Source organism: Equus przewalskii, chromosome 23 (assembly GCF_037783145.1).
Source record: "Equus przewalskii isolate Varuska chromosome 23, EquPr2, whole genome shotgun sequence".
Lineage (NCBI taxonomy): Eukaryota > Metazoa > Chordata > Mammalia > Perissodactyla > Equidae > Equus > Equus przewalskii.
The window spans coordinates 24,990,285-24,997,845 of NC_091853.1; positions in this window are offsets into that span (position 1 = coordinate 24,990,285).

Here is a 7,561-nt window from a genome sequence, read left to right on the forward strand (position 1 = left end):
GGGTAAGGGCATGGTTGGAGATGTGTCAAAGTGGGTCCTACTAAATTGGGAGGCCTAGGGCAAGGGCCCCGTTTCCTAAGTCTAAGAGTAATTCTATAATCCATAGTCACGGTCAACATTTATTGAGCATGTCTGATATACCAGGCATTGTTCTAAATTCTTTACTGTTAAAGAAACTCAGGCACATCTCTTTTTGTTTGTTTGTTTGTTTTGAGGAAGATCTGCCCTAAGCTAACATCTTCTGCCAATCCTCCTCTTTTTGCTGAGGAAGACTGGCCCTGAGCTAATGCCCGTGTCCATCTTCCTCTACTTTATGTGAGGGACGCCTGCCACAACACGGCTTGATGAGTGGTGCCATGTCCGCACCCGTGATCTGAACCGGTGGACCCCAGGCCGCCGAAGCGGAACATGAGGACTTAACCACTGTGCCATCGGGCTGGCCCCCGGGCACATCTCTTAATTTGCCCAAGTCATACAGCTTGTGGGAAGCAGAGCCAGGGGTTGAAACTAGACAATTTGACCCCAGAACCACTGCACATAACATGCAACACTGCCACTAGGATCACCTTCTAAGTCACAGGTCTAATGGAATTCATCGCCTGTTCACCAAAATGCAGTGGGACCCAGTGAAAGCGGTAGAGTGGAAAGAAAACAAGATTTGGAGCCAGAAGATTTTGGTTTCACTGCTAGCTCTACCATCTGCTAGCTCTATCTCTGAATCAAGGAACTTTGCTTTTCTGTAAAATTAGGAGAGTAATACTATGTCCCCCAGTGGGGAATAAGTGACTACTGAATAGGAAAAGCTATAAAGCCTTGTTATCATTAAGTCTGTTATTATTAAGATGATACTCTAGTTACCATGGATACATAATAAGTTACCCCAAAACTTAGTGGTATAAAAGAACCATTTGTCATGCTCCTGGGTTCCATGGGTTGGGAATTTTGACAGGCCATTTCCTCTGCTCCACAATGTCTGGAGTCTCAGCTGGAAGACTTGAGGACTCAGCTAGGAGCTGGAATCATCTGAAGCCTTGCCCCCTCCTGTAAGTAGTGGTTGCTGCTGGCTGTTAGCTGAGATCTTCGCTGGGGCTGAGGGCTGAAACACTCACGTGAGCCCTCTCCCTGTGCCTGGGTATTCTCAAATCATGGTTGCTGTATTCCATGGGTGAGGAGAGAGAGAGAGGGAGAGAGAGAGAGAAAGAGAGAGAGGCAGAGGCTGTGTGGGTTTTATGATCTAGCCTCAGAAGTCATGGAGCATCACTTCTGCTGTTCTCCACAGCAGATCAAGGACAACCCGCCCAGACCGAAGGAGAGAAATAGATTCCATCTCGTCATGAATAGTGGCAATGTTCTGGAATAATATGTAGGATTGGAAATGATGGGGCTCAAAGCAGGCCACCCCAAAATATGCCATTTGGCATATTGATTATTTTGAATTAAAGTTACTTAAAAAATAGCCAATGCAGGAAGGACCCTTTGAGTCTCCTTTGTCCCCCTTAAAGGGAGAGATAAATCTCCCATATGAAAGGTATCTTCCCTCTACCGGGAGAAAGAGAGACGTCCTTATAGGGGATTCAGGGCCAAGAAGGCAGTATAAGCAAAACTTGTTACTACTTTACTAATTTACTACCCCAAGCCCAAACTTCTTTCTCTTGTCAATTAGTTACAAATTTGTTGTTTCTTTGTATAAAAGGTATAAAGTTGCCTGCTTTGGTCACTTCTGTGAGCCTCATATCTTTGAGATTCCTGTACGTACAAAATTAATTTTTTTTCTCCTTTTAATCTGTCTAATGCCGATTTAATTATTAGGCCAGCCAAAGAACCTAGAAAAGAAGAAGGGAAAAGTTTTCCTCCCCTACAGAAAACATTGCTGAGGCCAATTTTGGGAAATACAATCTGCCACAGATGGTCACGAGCTTTATAATCATCAATATATAGACTAACTCCAAATGTCTTCACGCAGCTCCTAAGGCAGCCTGTGATCTGGCTTCCTCTTACCTTATTCCTTACCTTATTCCTCACCTTATTCCTCTTACCTCTTACCTCTTCCACTCCCTTGCTTATGCCTTATGTACCCACTTTGCTGAGCCAGGGTGTGTGAGATTTACCAGGAATTTTCATGCTTTCTATTTGGGTGCATATATATAATGTTCCTTCTACTTAGAATGCTCCTTTCCCCCACTTACCCTGACTATGGGCATTCTAGCCATCCTTTGGTGAAATCTGTCTTCTTCTAAACTCAGAGCACTCTAGGCTAACTAGACCAACACTGGGACAGATTGATTTCAAATATGTGGTTCCATTGTCCATTTAAAAAGCAGAAGCATCATAATTGCAGTTTTTACCTAAACGTCTGCAGATGGTCAGCTGTGTCACTGACTGTGTCCTTTCACTAAACAGTGAGCTTTCTGGGTTTATTTCTCCACATCCTAGCCCACTCTCACTCTTATCCCTCCCGCTTCCCACTTCCAGCCTGGTACAGTGCCCAATACTAGTAGGAACTCAATAAATATTGGTTTGTTTAAACTTCTCTGTCTTCATCAATTCACCTAGGATTTTCCTCTTACTGAATAGATTTTCAAGGGAATGCATAGAGCCAAAATTGAAGGTTTTATCTACACATGGCTACTGAATGGACCTGGTTTGCCCTTTTTTAAAAACTTCTCATTTAAGCAGCTAGTTGTTTGAATGAACTCTCTAAATTCACTATTTCTCTTTATTTTGTGGGGATATGACCTTCTAGTTTCTGTAAGTTTTGTATAATCACAAACTCTTGTAATATTTAGAGTCATGTAAAGGAAATATTTGTAGGGGCCACTGGTTTGTTTGCAATATGTTTATTTTTTTTTTGCACTTGTTTTGCATATAATTTATGGAACATAAGAACTAAATCTACTGTGGAGTTCAGGAAATTTTCAAGTGAAAATTTGATTATTTCCTTTTATTGAATTTTTCTCATCTCTGCTCTTCCTTCATTCTTTCGCTCCTTCTTCTTTTTCTGGTTTCTCTCATTCCCTTCACTAATCGTATCCCTGTGGTCTAGAGAGGAAAGCTGTTGAAGACTAGAGCTAAAGACGGTAAATTGTCATAATGCTTGGTGATTGCTGGAGGGGAGTTTCCTTGGATTTTATGCCACTAAGAACTAGACTGAATTGTGCAAATGGGTGTGTCTAGGAGGTGTGATTAAGAAATTCTTTCCAAGAGAAACATCAACATAAAGAAAACAATAACTTTCCCAGGGAGAGAGAGAGGGAGAGAGAGAGAGAGAGGGAACAAACAATGCTGAACAAGCGTCTGCCCCTCCTGGACTGCATCTTTCTGGAGTGACTTTCTCTCTCCACGCTCTCCACGCAAGCTGGGGAACCCATTTCAAGGTCTCCCCACCATGGCATTAAGCATCACAAATTGGGATGGATTCTTGTCTGCTTGCCTGAAATGATCCCTCATCTTTCTGGCTCATACTGGATGAAAATTTTGTTAAAAGTAGGTAATTGGCTGTGAAGTTTTGCTTTTGAATGGAGGACTTTATGGCGTATCGAGTAGCAAACATGCCCTCCAACATCATATTATGTTAATTCTTCTCCATCGTAGGAAGGTGATTTGACACAGCTTAACGTGATGTGACTATAGGACATCAAAGAAAAATACACGTGCGGGAGGGAGGAGTTACTGCCCAGGCCCCTGTTCCCAGAAGGGAAGATGTTCCCGAATGGATTTTCCTAAACAACCTGAGAGCCCAAGGCATCATTTCTGTTGACTAAGTGCCTTTGCGCACAGTATTTCATTTACTCCTCCTACCACCCCTTGTGGGATAAGCATGATTATTACCTACATTTTACTAATGAGACAGTAAGGACTCAGAGAATCTGAGTTACTTTCCTGAAATCATGGCTCTTAGGATATAGAGCTGGAAGTCTGAAGAAACAGAGGGTTGTCCAGTGAGGGAGCCTGGAAACATGGGTTGCCTGATACTGAGCTATCTAGGATCAACAGCTCCTTCTTCCACAGAGGGAGAGGCTGTGCCAAAACTTAGCTTCCCACTGGTCCTAAAGGGCCCTAAGTACCCCGGGTATCTGGCAACTGTGTTTCTGAGTATCCCCCTGAGAGCGAGTACCTAAGCTTACACTGCTGGACATTTGAGCCCCAAATGTGTTTCCCCCCCGTATAAACCTGTTACCATGCTCACCCCACAGAACAACGAACAGATGGAGGTGGTGAGTGGTTGGGTCCAGCCCCCTGGTGCATCCAGCTGCGCTCTGGCTACTTCTCCACAAGACCAAGAGAGAAGGCCAGATGTGCGCACCTACTGAAGTCCTGCCCAGGAGTTCCTTCATCCTAGAGAGGCTTGCGGGTGTTCCTGGAGCATTTTGTTGAACACAGACAAATCCAAATCTGCTACTTGAAATCCTCCGCTTTTGTATTGTTTGAGGTCATTGTATTTCATGTAGACATATTCACATTTATTCAACTTTAATTTATATTAGCTAATGACCAGCACAATCTCATAGAATCCAAATGAGTCTTGGAATGTGACATAAAATACCCTTCTATGTCACAAGGAAATTTTTCCTTTCAGATCTGCATCCTAAGGAAGTGCCTGGAGATAAATAGAAATGAAATCAGCTTTTTTTTTTTTTTCTTTTTTAAAGAAAGCCATTCTCGATTGGCAATTGTTTTTATAAGTCAAGGTGGAATTATATTCATGAGAAGAGGGTAGATTTTGCTTTGGGTTTGAAGAATCTGCTTGGAGCAGTGTTTGAATCGTTATCTCTGAAGTGAGCCTCTGCGGACAACCCCCAGCTGAAAGCTCTTCTGAAATCGAGTCACAACAGGCAGAGGGAGCTCGCTGAGCTCTCTGGGAATGCCGTTGCTGTGTCAGTTTGTGCAAAATGAGTCATTCTGAAATGACAGACAAACTGACGCTGTACAGATCCAGAAGTGGAAACCAGGAGATGCGGGACTGCTTAAAAATTGAATGGGCTGCCTCAGAGGGAAGTAAGTTCCTCCTTTCCCAGGAGTTCAGATGGACAACCAGTTGGTGAGGCTATGTTAGACTGACCAGAAGAATTAGATGGAGGCAGTTACAATAATAATAATAACAGTAACTTTTTTTCTCCCCAAAGCCCCACTGCGTGGTTGAATATACTAGTTGTAAGTCCTAATTCTTCCATGCAACCCTCTACACAGCATGGCAACTGACAGACGGGTGGTGTGGATCCATGGCTGGAGATGAACTCAGGCCGGGAAAGTGGTGAAAGCACCGAACTTTAACCACTAGACCATCAGGGCTGCCTCGGTAACTTTTATTTTTTGAGAGTTAGTCTAGGCCTAGAAGATCTTTACACACACTCTACTACTTAATCCTCATAACAACCTCATGAAGCAGGTATTAGTACCCACATTTTGAGGAGGAGAACATTGAGGACAGAGGTTAGATGGTGGGTTCCACCTTAAACATCACAGAAAAAGATTTAAATCCAGGTCCTTTTGATTCTAAAAGCACCTGTTCTTAGCAATTAGTTTCTTTTAGTCCAAGGAATGAATGATATTCTTCTAAAGCCATGCTCTGACCCCTGCTACACTCTTGACTTCTTGGTTTAACGTACATGGAGTAATGTACATGGACTCCCTTCCAAGGGAAGTCCAGAACGCCTGCACCGTGTGTGGTTACTTTGGAGGTTATTTTTCTAGAATATTTTTCTCTGAGTGGTACCCACTTCTCTACTAGCAGATAAAGATGAGCAAAGGCAGGCCTCCTAATGGACAGTGAACTCGGGGCTACCTGCTGAGAATAATGACCTGCTCTATTGTGAAGGGGAGGGCTGCAGGACTGGGCTGCTCCAGGCCCCTGAGAGAGCAGGAAGCGCCTTCGAAGTAGAAAGTGTAGCTTCTTTGGGGAAGAGCTCCCCAATGGGTGTCCATGGCACCCATGGCTTACAGGGGTCCCAAGATATTAATTCCCTGAGTCGACAAGGCTGAGGTGGCCAGAGCCTGGATCTAGAAACCCAAATGCCCTTTGGACACAAACAACCCCTTCTGATTACCCCAGTGTCATATAAAAACATCGTTTTCTACATGTGCCTCGATGTGAAAAAGTGGGGAAATCTTATTTAGAGCAACTTCCAGGGTGGCACCTTAGGAAGGAGGAAATCATTGGATTTATGGATGGGAAACTGAGGCTCAAAGGATTTACTCTGGAGGCTGTTTACAAGTTCTTCTCAAGCTCAGTCTGAATGATAGTAAGAAGAAAAAAACACCAACCAAACAAAAAATAATAAAGGGAAATGAAGAGGATGTCCACTATCAAGGGGGAGGGAGCCACCATGAATATTGCAAGGCCTTCCGACCCATTACAGCCAAGCAGGACCTGAGCCTGTGACTTCACAGTGAGAGGAGATGAATTATTGAAAGACTGGAGTGGAAACGTGCTATTCTTACTAATAAGCTCTCTTAGCTATAACCCCCAAAATGCCAATGGATGTCAAGAGAAGATTCACAATGACACTTAAGTTTGCAAAGGCGCCCATTTTGAAACTGCAGCCATAGCACATTACCCACGTCATGCTGAGCTTATATTTAATTCTGACAAAGGACAAATATGAGGTGGTGAGAACTTGATGTTTTTGCCTCCGTCGCTGGAGAGGAGAAGTGTTAGGCCATATTGTTTTTGACACGGAGCCTCAATTAGGCCTTAAAGAATAGGTAGTACATGCTTGATGAAATAGGAGATGCTACACTGATCCAGGGAGAATTCAGCAGCGTGGTTTGAGGTTTAAGTTTGATGTTTCCCCACCAGGGACCCACCAGTCACAATAATTACATTGCTGTCTTCTCATAATATGATTTATTTAGATGTTGCTTTATGAATTAATTCCCTCTAATTGCCGCTCCTCTCACTGTAAATCAAGGTTTCTTGCCTTCTCTAGTACGACGAGCATGATCCTACAGTGCAGTAATTAGTCCAATTAGGAAGCAAGGCAGATGTGGAAAACCAATTAGTTTCAGGAATATGTCTGCGCCTATGTAGCCCGAGCACTGTTCAATTGAAATTTAATAGCGACTTAATAAAACATTGTTTTATTCATAAACCATCTCCTGCTTCCAAGCTCCCATTTGTTTGTTTATCTGTTCATTTCTAAAGGAGCCGGCGCCAACTGGCTTCATGCCTGGTGGGTCTCTTTCCATGCAGAGAAGATTATTATTTTCTGCCCGTGGTTGAAGTGAAGGGATCCCTGTTTGGAGAGGGAGGCAGAGGCCAGTGGTTTGGGGAAGGGGTAAGTTTTTGGCATCTTTATCCCCTTTATCATAAACATAATCATCACTTGATCCAGGAACTGAAACCAAGAGACATCAAAGCTGCATTTTGCATACACACAACACACACGTGTACACTCATATACAAACATAGAAACATATACACATATACAGAGATACATACACATATACATGTGCACACATATACAGATACATATGTACACAAGTACACACACAGAAACACACACATATATATGTACACATGGATACACAGACATATACACATGGCCACACATTCGCATATGCG